The following is a 14366-nucleotide window of genomic DNA, read 5'->3' on the forward strand; positions in this document are numbered from 1 at the left end:
GTTTTCCTAGTAACTTTGTTAATGTGCTGTGAAAGATTGAAAATTTGAGTATGTGGTGTATTTGTTGTTCAGTTGTGTATTGGTGAGATGTATGTAACAGCTTATCCACATGTGAAAATACTGGTACTTGATAGCCTCTTAAGGAAAATTTACCTCCAAATTTTAAGCTGGAAAGTCACTAGAATAACTTTTAAAAAGAATTACAATACATGGCTTTTTAGATTTTCAGTACGTATGATAAGAACTGTGTGCAAACTGAAATGTCTGTGTACTGAGCCTCAACACAACCAATAAAATCTCAATTATGAAAGAGTGTTTCGAAGCACATGGAAAACAAACAAACAAACAAACAAATCTCCTTATTGTGACCATTTCACACTTGGGAGGATGAGGCACAGAGACCCTGCCCATTGGCTGTTTGCTCAGGGATAGACCTGCTGGATGCCTTGCTTAGGGTCTGAGGGCAAAAAGAGTAAATCCAGGCTTGGGGCACTGGCTCCTCTGAGGAGAAATCCCACTAGAGCTGTGAGCTTCGGGCAGCTCCTGGCTCCTGGCGCTCCCCTCCAGCCCAGCCAGCAGGCCTGGACCCAGGAGTAAGCACTCACAAGCACGCAGCACCGGAAGCTGCTTGCAGCCTCCCGGGGGACTTTGCAGGCTGAGCTGTTTTTGAAGAGAGGAGAGCCTGAGGAAGAAGAGGTCACGGGGCTTTTTGTAGGGAAAAGCATAACTACACATTTAACTACCAATGATGCTTCCCCATTAGCTCAGGCTGGCCAGCTCTCCCTGGCCCCCAGCCCTTGCACCAATCCCCACCAGGCTGGTTGGCCCGGAGCACGGGCAGGGAGAGTTCCTTCCCAGTGCGGCAGTGAGATCCAGACGTGGGAGCAGATGCACATTCTCAGGGGGGCCAGTCCTGAGGCCTTGGCAGGGACCACTGCACCTGCCCATCTCCAGCAAGGCCATCAAAAGGCGGTGAGGCGTGGGAGCCGGCCCTCGGAGGGGCCACCACAGGACTCGCCAAGCTGCCATCAGGTCTTGGCAGGAAGAGAAAATGTTTTTGCTCTTATAGAGGGTGCAGAGAAAGGCAGCATGGCCGGGCAGGCCAACTCCTGCCAATCATCAGGGGGTGTGGAACAAAGCCCTTTTTTCTCCGGGTCCTCGGACCCTCTGCCAGGCCGGACCATTGGTTAGTTCTTTCCCAGTTCCCTTGGCACCAGGAGATGCGGCAGTCAGAGCTGCCCAGAGCTCATTGAGGAGAGGCCCTGAATGGGCACATCCAGGGGGCCCAGGCCAGCTGAGACTCCCTCGCAGTCAGAGCCTCCCCACTTAGGAGAGTGAGGCACGGGCTTTGCATTCAAAAAGACGTGCATTCACCAGCTAGGCTTCATAAGCTGAACCTCAGAGTCCTCTCATTTAAAATAACGAGGATGGGGTATATTGTTAATAAAAAAGGCAAGGTGCAGAATGCATGTATAGCGTGCCACCAATCGAGGAAGGAGACAGAGAGACATAACGTTTACACACATTTACTTGTGCATGCATAAAACATAAAATGTCTCAGAAAAGATAAACAAAAAATAGGCTTTTGAGTTCCCTCCAGGAAGAAAAATTGGGTGGTGAGGAAGGAAAAGGGGAAGGAGGAAGACTTTTTTTATAATTATTTTATTTATTTATTTATTTTTATTTTTTTGGAGACAGAGTCTTACTCTGTTGCCCAGGCTGGAGTGCAGTGGCACAATCTGGGCTCACTGCAACCACCACCTCCTGGGTTCAAGCGATTCTCCTGCCTCAGCCTCTCAAGTAGGTGGGATTACAGGTACCCACCACCATACCCAGCTAATTTTTGTATTTTTAGTAGAGATGGGGTTTCACCATTTTGGCCAGGCTGGTCTCAAACTCCTGGCCTCAAGTGATCTACCTGCCTCAGCTTCCAAAGTGCTAAGATTACAGGCATGAGCCACCACACCAGGCCAGAGGAAGACTTTTTCAGAGTGTACCTTTTGGAGCTTTGAAATTTTTATTTATTTATTTATTTATTTATTTATTTATTTATTTATTTTGTAAAAACAGGGTCTCACTATGTTGCCTAGGCTAGTCTTAAACTCCTGGCCTCAAGCAATCTTCCCACATCAGCCCCCCTACTTGTTGGGATTCCAGGTGTGAGTGTGAATTGTTTAAATTATGTATATTTAAAATGAGATTTCAATGAAGAAAAACAAAGGTAACAGTGAGGAACTGCCTCAATTGCTGTGAGACTAAAATGAGCTAACATAGATGACAGCAGGGCACCCTGCGTGCAGGCCCTCAGGAAGTTGTGTAGAGCCTTAGGGTTTACAGGTCCATATGGTTTGGATTTTTGTCCCCACCCAAATCTCATGTGGAATTGTAATCGCCAATGTTGGAGGTGGGGCCTGGTGAGAGGTGACTGATCATGGGAGCGGATTGCATCCTTGCTGTTCTCGTGATAGTGAGTTCTCACGAGATTTGATGGTTTAAACATGTGTGGCACTTCCCCCTTCACTCTCTCCCTCTCCTGCCACCATGAGAAGAAGGTGCTTTGCTTCCCCTTCGCCTTCTGTCATGACTGTAAGTTTCCTGAGTCCTCCCCAGCCATGTTTTCTGTATAGCCTATGGACCTGTGAGCCAATTAAACCTCTTTTCTTTATAAATTACCCAGTTTCAGGTCTTTCTTTATAGCAGTGGGAGAACAAATACACAGGCAGCGCATGCACTGGCTCATGCTGCTGAGCGAGGAAGGGTGCAGAGCAAGCACAGTGGATCTTGCAGTGCTGATGGGACCCTGAGGTCCAGAAGGAACCTGCCCAAGGTCACACAGATGGAAGTGATAAAGGATGCATCTTGGACATGAGTCCCATTCCCAGAGCTGAGAACATTTGTAGAAACTAGAAAAACTATTAGGATCTTTGGAGTCCTGAGTGCCAGGTGAAAATCAGACTCTCCCAGGATAATGAGACTTTCAAGGCCAGCCTTCAGAAGACCAAAGGATACGGGTCTTGACTGATCAGGGCAGGGACTTTGGACTGGGGCCCGAGACAGGGAGGCTGGATGTCATAACCTAGCCTCCTGCTGAAGCAGATCAACCCCAGGAGGCCCATCTGCCAAGGGAACACATATTCCTGGTCTGTGGCTTCTCCTCCCAGCCCCAAGCTTGGCATCTGCTGGAGACGAATCCCTTTTCAAAATGCACCCAGCCTCTCACCTCCCCAGCAGACTTCTCCTTCACTAACATTGCATGCCACCCTGTGCTAGGTATTCAGCCAGGCTATGGGAACACCAAGAGGTCTAAGGAACCCCTCAGAGCTTTTAGTTTAATCAGAAGATATGTCAGGCAGATTTGGATAATAATCCCGAAAGACAAAACCCTGAATGTTGAAATCCTAAAAGATCAAAATCCATAAATTCTAAAATCCTGAAAATCACTATCACAGGATCGTGTTAGGTGGAACTATTACCTTGTTACTGTCTTTATTTGGAAATGAAGCACAGCTCAAGGAGATGCATATGGGTTCTGAGTTCACAAAGGGTGGATTTGTGAACTTAATTTGGTTCTGTGAAAATAGAAAATCACTTAATTGCAATGGCCAGGCGATAACCAGACTTTCGAATAAACAGCATATACTTAAAAAATTTGTAGACCAGAACCACTTTCCAAATGCAATTGCAGCAAATGTTTTGAAGAGGATAGAAGTGAAACTGCTGGCAAAAAAAACGCGAGGAATCTCCTCTACCAAATTATTCAGTCATGTAGGACTTCTGCCCCTTCACACATGGTGCCATGCTTGCCTTCAAAAAATGCACTTCATCAGGGAATAAAAAGAATCCAACAAGCTCAGCAACCTCTGAACCAAAGATGCTTGCTGATACTGAGGCTTCTCCAATAAAACACATTAAATGGTGAGCTAGTTTTTTTGTGTTTTGTTTTTGTTTTGTTTTGTTTTTGTTTTTTGAGACAGGATCTCACTGTGTCACCTGTGCTGGAGTGCACTGGTATGATCATGGCTCACTGCAGCCTCAAATTCCCAGGCTCCAGTGATCCTCCTGAGTAGCCGGGACCACAGGTATGTGCCACCACACCTGGCTAATTTTTGTATTTTTTGTAGAGAAAGAATTTTTGCCATGTTGCCCAGGCTGGTCTCAAACCCCCTGGGCTCAAGCAATCCTCCTGCCTTGGCCTCCCAAAGTACTGGGCTTACAGGCATGAGCCACTGCACTCAGCCAAACTTTTCTTGATTAGGGGTTTGACTGTCAAAGAAGATAGAATTTTTATGTTTATCACTAACTCTAACATTAAAAAAAAACTTGCACATACTTCACTTTGGCGAATAAATAGGACTTTCTTTCTTTCTTTTTTTTTTTTTTTTGAGGCGGAGTTTCACCTTTGTTGCCCAGGCTGGAGTGCGATGGCGTGATCTCGGCTCACCACAACCTCCGCCTCCCAGGTTCAAGCAATTCTCCTGCCTCAGCCTCCTGAGTAGCGAGTAGCTGGGATTACAGGCATGCTCCACCATGCCTGGCTAATTTTGTATTTTTAGTAGAGACAGGGTTTCTTCATGTTGGTCAGGCTGGTCTTGAACTCCTGACCTCAGGTGATCTGCCCACCTCGGCCTCCCAAAGTGCTGGGATTACAGGCGTGAGCCACTGTGCCCGGTCATAAATGAGACTTCCAAAACTGTCACTCCTTTTTGTTTTTTTTTTAATCAACTATATACAATTCATGCCCCTGTTGGGTCTGAAAACCCTAGAACTTACCCACTTGTTTATGTATTAATGACTGAAAAAAGTGATGCAATTTATAAAAGTTTATTTGAAGATTTGATGACCTATGCAGAAGAAAATGGATTTCAATTGAATCCCCAAACCATAATGACAGATTTGGAATTAGGTGTGATCAAGGTTACTGAAAGTGAATTTCAAGGTGTTTCCAATAAAGTTTGTTTTTTTTCCATTCAGTCCAATGCATTTGGTGGAAAACTCAGATGAGTGGACTGGCCAAACAATATGGCAACAACGATAACTTCAGTTTAAAAAGGCGTAATTTGTCTACATTGATGTTCCTTCCAGCTGATGACATTCCAAGAGTGTTTGATGAATTAAAGGCATATTTACCTGAAGAAGCTAACAAAGTTACTGAATCGTTGGAAAATAATTATGTGCCTGGTAGAATAATAAGACACCTATGCAACAATGTTGCTATTCAATCACTAGTATTGTTTCCACCAAATTTGGGGCCCCTATATTGGGGCATACAGAATGGATTTCTGCATACCCAAAACAACATACAAGGCCAGGCACGGTGGCTTATGCCTGTAATCCCAGCTCTTTGGGAGGCCAAGTTGGGCAGATCACCTGAGCTCAAGAGTTCGAGACCAGCCTGGCCAACATGGCAAAATCTGTCTACACACACACACACACACACACACACACATATACACACAACACAAAAATTAGCCAGGCACAGTGGCATGTGCCTGTAGTCTCAGCTACTTGGGAGGCTGATGTAGGAGAATTGCTTGAGCCCAGGAGGTGGAGGTTGCAGTGAACCAAAATTGCACCATTGCACTCCAGCCTGGGCAACAGAGCAAGACTCTGTCTAAAAAAGAAACAAACAACAACAAACACAGAAGCATGGCACAGAAGACAGAAGATAGGAAATTTTAATAGGGAATGCTCATGTCAGCATATATCAAACCAGAAGAATTTCAAAAAGAGCAGTGCTACGTGGAAAATGAAGGTGGGGACAGAACCTGAATCCTGTCCCCTTTCTTTCCTCCCCAGACAACATGAGCTTCATCTCTCATTCCACCACCTTCTCCACCAACTACTGGTTGCTGAGCTCTGTCACCCAGCCACAGTGTCTGGCTCACGAGCAGCGTGGCCAGTGTCTGTGCAGGTGCTGGGGGCTTATTCTCCTGGATCTTCATGTCCTGCTCCACCAGCTTCCAAGGAGACTGGAAGTCCAGGGACCTGGCTGCAGGGATGGCCAAGGATCTGGCGGGAATGGGGGGCATCCAGAGCAAAAAGGAAACATGCAAGGCCTGAATGACTGCCTGGTCTCCTACCTGGACAGAGTGAGGAGCCTGCAGACCAAGAATCAGAGGCTCAAGAGCAAAATCTGGAAACACCTGGCATAGAAGGGACCCCAGGTCAGAGACTAGGGGCATTATTTCAAGACCTTCAAGAACCTAAGGGCTCAGATAATTCTGTGGACAATGCCTGCATCATTTTTCAGGTTGAAAATGCCCGTCTTGCTACTGATGACTTTAGAGTCAAGTATGAGACAGAGCTGGCCATGTGCCAGTCTGTGGAGAGTGACATCTATGAGATCTGCAAGGTCGTTGATGTCATTTGGCTGCAGCCAGAGACAGAGATCAAAGCTCTCAAGGAGGAGCTGCTCTTCATGGAGAAGAATCATGAAGAGGAAGTAAAAGACCTACAAGCCCAGATTGCCAGCTGTGGGTTAATCATGGAGGTAGATGCCCCCAGATCTCGGGACATCAGCAAGATCAGGGCAGACATCCAGTCCCAGTATGACGAGCTGGCTCAGAAGAACCGAGAGGAGCTGGACAAGTACTGGTCCCAGCAGATTGAGGAGGGCATCACAGTGGTCACCACGCAGGCTGCTTAGATGCTAAATGTCATCTTAGCAGTCCATGGAGCTGCTAAGATGATGCTCATGGAGCTGAGACATACACTTCAGTCCTTAGAGATTGACCTGGCCTCAATATCTGAAGGCCAGCTTGGAGAACAGGTTGAGGGTAGTGGAGTTTCGCTACACCATGCAGATGGAGCAGCTCAATGGGGTCCTACTGCACTTGGAGTCAGAGTTGGCACAGACCCAGACAGAGGGGCAGCACCAGGCCCAGGAGTATGAGGCCCTGATGAACATCAAGGTCAAGCTGGAAGCTGAGATCACCACCTACCACTGCCTACTGGAAGATAGGGAGGAGTTCATTCTCGGTGATACCCCAGACAGCAGCAACTCCATACAAACCATCCAAAAGACCACCATTGGCAGGCTGGTGGATGGCAAAGTGGGGTCTGAGACCAATGACACCAAAGTTCTGAGGCGTTGAGCCAGCAGAAGCAGGTACCTTTTGGGAAGCAGGAGGCCAATAAAAAATTCAGAGGTCATTGGTCTGAAAAAAAAAAAAAGAAAGAAAACGAAGGTGAACATATTCTCCAAGAGAGCCATGTCCTAGAAGAAAAGAAGCAACTCTTCATTGTGATATAAGACTTCAAAATATAGTTAATGATTGTGAAAGTCAACCAACACAATTGCCCGTAATCTGTCCCTACAACACACTTACATATGTTGAATTTTCTTCTAAGTTTGTTTTGTTCATTTTTTCACTTTTTTCTTTTAAATTTTTTACTTTTAAAGTTTTTAAAATTGGAACATAATAATTGTACATATTTATAGGGTACATAGTGATGCTGTGATACATACACTGTATAGTAATTAGATCAGGGTAATTAGCATATCCATCATCTCAAACATTTATCATTTCTTTGAATTGAGAACATTCAGAGTTCTCCTTCTAGCTATTTGAAACTATATAATATATATTGTTGTTGGCTATAGTCATTCTACAGTGATATAGAGTACTAGAATTTATTCTTCCTATCTAGCTGTGATTTTGTATCCTTTAACAAATCTCTCCCTACCGCTCCTTTCCCCTTACCCTTTCTAGCCTCTGTTTAACTTTTATTTCTAGGAGACCAACCAATTTTTTTTTAGCTTCCACATGTGACTGAGAATATGCAATATCTAACTCTGTTTCTAGCTTACTTCATTTAACGTAATGCCCTCCAGTTCCATCCAAATTGCCAACAAATGACAGGATTTCATTCTTTTTTATGGATGAGTGGTATTCCACTATGTACATATACCAGATTTTCTTTATCCACTAATCGGTTGTTGGACACCTAAGTTGATTCTATATCTGGGCTATTGTGAATAATACTGCAATAAGTGTGAGGGTGCAGGTGTCTCTTCTATATACCAATTTCCTTTCCTTTGGATAAATGTCCAGTAGTGAAATCACTGGATCATATGATAGTTCCTTTTTTTTTTTTTTTTTGAGACAGAGTCTTGCTCTGTCACCCAGTCTGGAGTGCAGTGACACAATCTCAGCTCACTGAAACCTCCACCTCCTGGGCTCAAGTGATCCTCCTGCCTCAATGTCCCAAGTAGCGGGGATTACAGATGCCTGCCACCACACCTAGCTACTTTTGGTAGTTTTGGTAGAGACAGGGCTTCATCATGTTGCCCAGGCTGGTCTTGAACTCCTGAGCTCAGGGTATCCATCTATCTCAGCCTCCCTAAGTACCAGAATTATAGGCATGAGCCACCATGCCAAGCCCTGTATAACAGGTCTATTTATAGTTTTTTGAGATAACTCCATATTATTCTCCATAGTGGTTGTATTAGTTTACATTCCCACCCACAGTGTATAAGAATTCTCTTTTCTCAGTATTCTCACCAGCATTTGTTATCTTTGTCTTTTTGATCATAGTCATCCTAACTGGGGTGAGATGATACCTTATCATGATTTTGATTTGCATACACCTGATGATTGGTGGTGTTAAGCATTTTTTCATATATATATATTGTGTGTTTGTTTGCTTGTTTGTTTTGTTTTGTTTGGTTGTTTTATTTGTTTTTGAGATGGAGTTTTGCTCTTGTTGCCCAGGCTGGAGTGCAGTGGTGAAATCTCGGCTCACTGCAACCTCTGCCTCCCACGTTCAAGCGATTCTCTTGCCTCAGCCTCCTGAGTAGTTGGGATTTCAGGCATGCGCCACCATGCCCAGCTAATTTTGTATTTTTAGTAGAGATGGGGTTTCTCTATGTTGGTCAGGCTGGTCTCGAACTCCAAACTTCAGGTGATTCACCCACCTTAGCCTCCCAAAGTGCTGGGATTACAGGCGTGAGCCACCGCACTCGGCTTTTTTTCATATATTTGTTGACCATTTTTATGTCTTCTTTTGAGAAAAGTCTGTTCAGATCATTTGCCCATTTTTTAGTTAGATTGGTTTTTTGCTATTGAGATGTTTTAGTTCCTTGTATATATTGAATATTAATCCCCTGTCAGATGAAAGGTTTTCAAATATTTACGCCCATTCTTCTGCAGGATATCCTTTCACTCTGTTGATTGTTTCCTTTGCTGTGCAGATGCTTTTCCATTTGATATAATCCCATTTGTTTATTTTACTTTTGTTGCCTGTGCTTTTGAAGTCTTCTTGTTCATAAAATCTTTTCCTCAAACAATATCCTAAAGCATTTCCCTTATATTTCCCTCTAGTTGTGTTAAAGTTTTGGGTCTTACCTTTAGGTCTTTGATCTATTTTGAGTTTATTTGTGTATAGGGCAAGAGAAGGGGATCTGGTTTTATTCTTCATATGGATATCCAGTTTTCCTAGCACCATTTATTCTCTTCTATATACCAATTTCCTTTCCTTTGGATAAATGTCCAGTAGTGAAATCACTGGATCATATGATAGTTCCTTTTTTTTTTTTTTTTTTTTTTTGAGACAGAGTCTTGCTCTGTCACCCAGTCTGGAGTGCAGTGACACAATCTCCACTCACTGAAGACGCTGTCCTTTCTCTGATGTATGTTCTCAGTGACTTTGTCAAAAATCAGTTGGCTATAGATATGTGGATTACTGGGTTCTCTATTCTGTTCCATTGGTCTGTGTTTCTGTTTTTATGCCAGTACCATGCTGTTTCGGTTACTACAGCTTTGTGGTATATTTTGAAGTCTGGTAGTATGATGCCTCCACCTTTGTTCTTTGTCTATTTGGGGTCTGATATAGTTTGGCTCTGTGTGCCCACCCAAATCTCATGTCAAATTGTAATCCCCACGGGTCATCAGGGAAGGGACCTAGGGAAGGTGATTAGATCATGGGGGCAGATTTCCCCCTTGCAGTTCTCATGATGGTGAGTTCTCATGAGATCTGATGGTTTAAAAGTGTGTGGCATTTCCGCCCTCACACACTCTCTCTCTCTCTCTCCTGACACCACGGGAAGAAGGTGCTTGCTTCTGCTTTGCCTTCTGCCATGCTTGTAAGTTTTCTGAGGCCTCCCAGTCATGCTTCCTGTTTAGCCTGTGGAACTGTGAGTCAATTAAACATCTTTTATTCATAAATTACTTAGTCTCAGGTAGTTCTTTATAGCAATGTGAGAACAGACTAATACAGGGTCTTTGTGGTTTCATGCAAATTTTAGGATTTCTTTTTCTATTTCTGTGAAGGATGCCATTGGTGTTTTCATAGGGACTGCATTGAACCTCTAGATTGCTTTGGTTAATATGGTCATTTTAACAATATTAATGCTTTCAATCCATAAACATGGCATATTTTGTCTGTATCCTCTTCAATTTCTTTCATTAGTGTTTTCTAGTTTTCCTGGTAGAGTTCTTTCACCTTATTGGTTAAATCCCTAGGTATCTTGTGTGTATGTGTAGCTACTGTTAATGGGACTGCTTTCTTTATCTTTTTTCAGGCAATTCATTATTTGTTTATAGAAACGCTACTGATTTTTGTATGTTGATCTTGTATTCTGTAACTTTACTCCATTCATAATCAGTTCTAAGAGGAGTTTCTTATAAAGTCTTTTGGGTTTTTTTTGGTTTTTTTTTTGTTTTTTTTTTTTGACACAGTCTTGCTCTGTTGCCAGGCTGGAGTACAGCGGCATGATCTCAGCTCACTGCAAGCTTCACCTCCCAGGTTCCAGCAATTCCCCTGCCTCAGCCTCCTGAGTAGCTGGGACTACAGGCACCCACCACCACACCCAGCTAATTTTTTACTTTAGTAGAGATAGGGTTTCACCATGTTGGCCAGAATGGTCTCGATCTCCTGACCTTGTGATCTGCCCACGTCGGCCTCCCAAAGTGCTGGGATTACAGGCATGAGCCACTGTGCCCGGCCTAGGGTTTTTTAATATATGAGATCGTGTCATCTGCAAAGAGGGAAAATTTTATTTCCTCCTTTCCAAATTGGGTGCCCTTTGTTTTTTTCTCTGGCCTAAATGCTCTGGCTAGGACTTCCAGCACTGTGTATAATAAGAGTGGTGAGAGTAAGCATTTTTGTCTTGTACCAGTTCATAGAGGATAAGCTTTGAGTTTTTCTATATTCACTGTGATGTTAGCTATGAGTTTATCGTATTTGGCCTTTATTATGTTGAGTTACATTCTTTCAGTGCCTAATTTGTTGAGTTTTTATCATGAAGGGATGTTGAATTTTATCAAATACTGTTTTTTGCGTCTATTGAAATGATCATATGGTTTTTGTCCTTTATTCTGCTGATGTGATGTATCACATTTATTGATTTGTATGTTAAACCATCTTTGCATTCCTGGGATAAACCCCCACTTGATTGATCATGTCATATTATCTTTTTTTTTTTTTTTTGAGACGGAGTTTCACTCTCATTGCCCGGGATAGAGTGCAGTGGTGTGATCTCAGCTCACTGCAGCCTCTGCCTCCCAGGTCCAAGTGATTCTCCTGCCTCAGCCTCCTAAGTAGCTGGGATTACAGGCATGCACCACCACACCTGGGTAATTTTGTATTTTTAGTAGAGACGGGGTTTCTCCATGTTGGTCAGGCTGGTCTCAAACTCCTGATCTCAGGCGATCCGCCCACCTCAGCCTCCCAAAGTGCTGTGATTACAGGTGTAATCCACCATGCCTGGCTGTATTATCTTTTTGATATGTTGTTGGATTCAGTTTGCTAGTATTTTATTAAGAAATTTTTGCGTCAATGTTTATCAAGGATTTTGGCCTGTAGTTTTCCTTTCTGATTGTGACATTATCTAAATTTGGTATCAGGGTTATGCTGGCCTTGTTAAATGAGTTATGAAAAATTCCCTCCACTTGAATTTTTTGGAATCATTTAAGAATAATTGTTATTAATTCTTCTTTAAAGGTTCAGTAGAATTCAGAAGTGAAATCATCCAGTCCTGGATTTTTCTTTGTTGGGAGACTTTTTATTACTGACTCAATCTTATTACTTGTTATTAGTCTGTTCAGGTTTTCTATTTCTTCTTGGTTTAATCTTGGTAGGTTGCATGTGTCCAGGAAATTATCTCTTTCCTCTATGTTTTTTAATTTATTGGCATATAGTTGTTCACATTAGTCCCTAATGATCCTTATTTCTGTGGTATCCATTATGACATCTCCTTTTTCATTTCTGTATTTATTTATTCATGTATTCTCTCATTTTTTCTTCATCTAGCGAATAGTTTGTCCATTTTTTATCTTTCCAGAAAACCAACTTTTTGTTTTGTTGGTCTTTCGTATTATATCTTTTTTTTTTTTTTTTTTTTTTTTTTTTTTTTTTTTTTTTTTTTGAGGCAGAGTCTTGCTCTTTCACCCAGGCTGGAGTGCAGTGGGACAATCTCAGCTCAATGCAACCTCCGTCCCCCAGGTTCAAGCAATTCTCCTGCCTCAGTCACCCAAGTAGCTGGAATTACAGGTGCCTAACACCACGCCCAGCTAATTTTTGTATTTTTAGTAGAGATGAGGTTTCACCATGTTTGGCCAGGCTGGTCTCAAACTCCTGACCTCAGGTGATCCACCTGCCTTGGCCTCCCAAAGTGCCGGGATTACAGGAGTGAGCCACTGTGCCTGGCTGTATTATTTCTTTAGTCTCAATTTTCTTTATCTCTGCTCTGGTCTTTATTATTTCTTTCCTTCTAGTTTTGAGTTTGGCTTGTTCGTGCTTTTCTAGTTCCTTGAGTTGCATTATTAGGTGGTTTATTTGAAATCTTTCTAGCTTTTTGATGTAGATCTTTATTGCTATCAACTTGCCTCTTAATAGTTTTTCTGCTGAGTCCCATAGGTTTTGTTTTGTTTTATTTTGCTTCGTTTTGTTTTGTTTTAGACGGAGTCTCTCTCTGTTGCCCTGGCTGGAGTGCACTGGTGCAATCTGGGCTCACTGCAACCTCTACCTCCCGGGTTCAACCGATTCTCCTGCCTCAGCCTCCTGAGTAGCTGGGATTACAGGCGGGTGCCATCACGCCCAGCTACTTTTTGTTTTTTTAGTAGAGACAGGGTTTCACTGTATTGGCCAGACTGGTCTCAAACTCCTGACCTCAAGTGATCCACCCACCTTGCCCTCCCAAAGTGCTGGGATTACAGGCATGCACCACCATGCCCAGCTTGGTATGTTGTGTTTTTATTTGTTGCAATAAATGTTTAAATTTTGTTCGTTTCAAGTTCCTTTTTTTGTTTTTTATTTGAGATGGAGTCTCACTCTGTTGCCCAGGCTGGAGTTCAGTGGTGCGATCTTGGCTCACTGTAAGCTCTGCCTCCTAGATTCACGCCATTCTCCTGCTTTAGCCTCCCAAGCAGCTGTGACTACAGGCACCTGCCACCACACCCAGCTAATTTTTTTGTATTTTTCGTAGAGACGGGGTTTCACCATGTTAGCCAGGATGGTCTCAATCTCCTGACCTCGTGACCCGCCCGCCTCGGCCTCCCAACGTGCTGGGATTACAGATGTGAGCCACTGCGCCCAGCCTCAAGTTCCTTCTTTTTAAACTTTTATTTTAGTTCAAGGGGAACATGTGCAGGTTTGTTACACAGGTAAATTGTGTGTCACTGGGGTTTGGTGTCCAAATGAGCTCATCACTCAGGTAGTTTTTGACCCTCACCCTCCTCCTACCCTCCCATTTCAAGTAGGCCTTGGTGTCTACTGTTCTCATCTTTGTGTCCATGTATACTCAATGTTCAGTTCCCACTTATAAGTAAGAAGATGTGGTATTTGATTTTCTGTTCCTGTGTTAATTCACTTAGGGTAATGGTCTCCAGCTGTATCCATGTTGCTGCAAAGGACATAATATTGTTTTTGTTTTTAATGGCTGCATAGTGTTCCATAGTATAGATGTACCACATTTTCTTTATTCAGTCCACCATTGATGGACATCTAGGTTGATTCTATGTCTTTGCCATTATGAATGATGATGCAATGAACATATGGGTGCATGTGTCTTTTTGGTAAGATGATTTATATTCCTTTGAGTATATACTCAGAAATGGGATTGCTGGGTCGAAATGGTGGTTTTTTGTTTTTTTGTTTGGTTTTGGTTTGGAGATAGGGTCTCGTTCTGTCACCCAGGCTGGAGTGCAGTGTTGTGATCTCAGCTCACTGCAGCCTCCACCTCCCAGGTTCAAGCAATCCTCCCACCGCAGTGTCCTGAGTACCTGGTACTACAGGCGCAACACGACGCCGGGCTAATTTTTGTATTTTTTGTAGAGATGGGGTTTCACCATGTTGCTCAGGCAGGTCTCAAACTCCTGACCTCAAATGATCCACCTGCTGTGGCCTCCCAAAGTGTTGGGATTACA

The 14366-nt window shown here is 43.3% G+C and overlaps 1 long non-coding RNA gene across 1 annotated transcript in view; it reads left to right on the forward strand.

Annotated features, from left to right (window-relative positions):
- Window positions 1-14366, forward strand: part of LOC134760222 (uncharacterized) — a 69716-nt gene that overhangs the window by 36967 nt on the left and 18383 nt on the right. The window lies entirely within an intron of this gene.

Source organism: Pongo abelii, chromosome 16 (assembly GCF_028885655.2).
Source record: "Pongo abelii isolate AG06213 chromosome 16, NHGRI_mPonAbe1-v2.0_pri, whole genome shotgun sequence".
Classification (NCBI taxonomy): Eukaryota; Metazoa; Chordata; class Mammalia; order Primates; family Hominidae; genus Pongo; species Pongo abelii.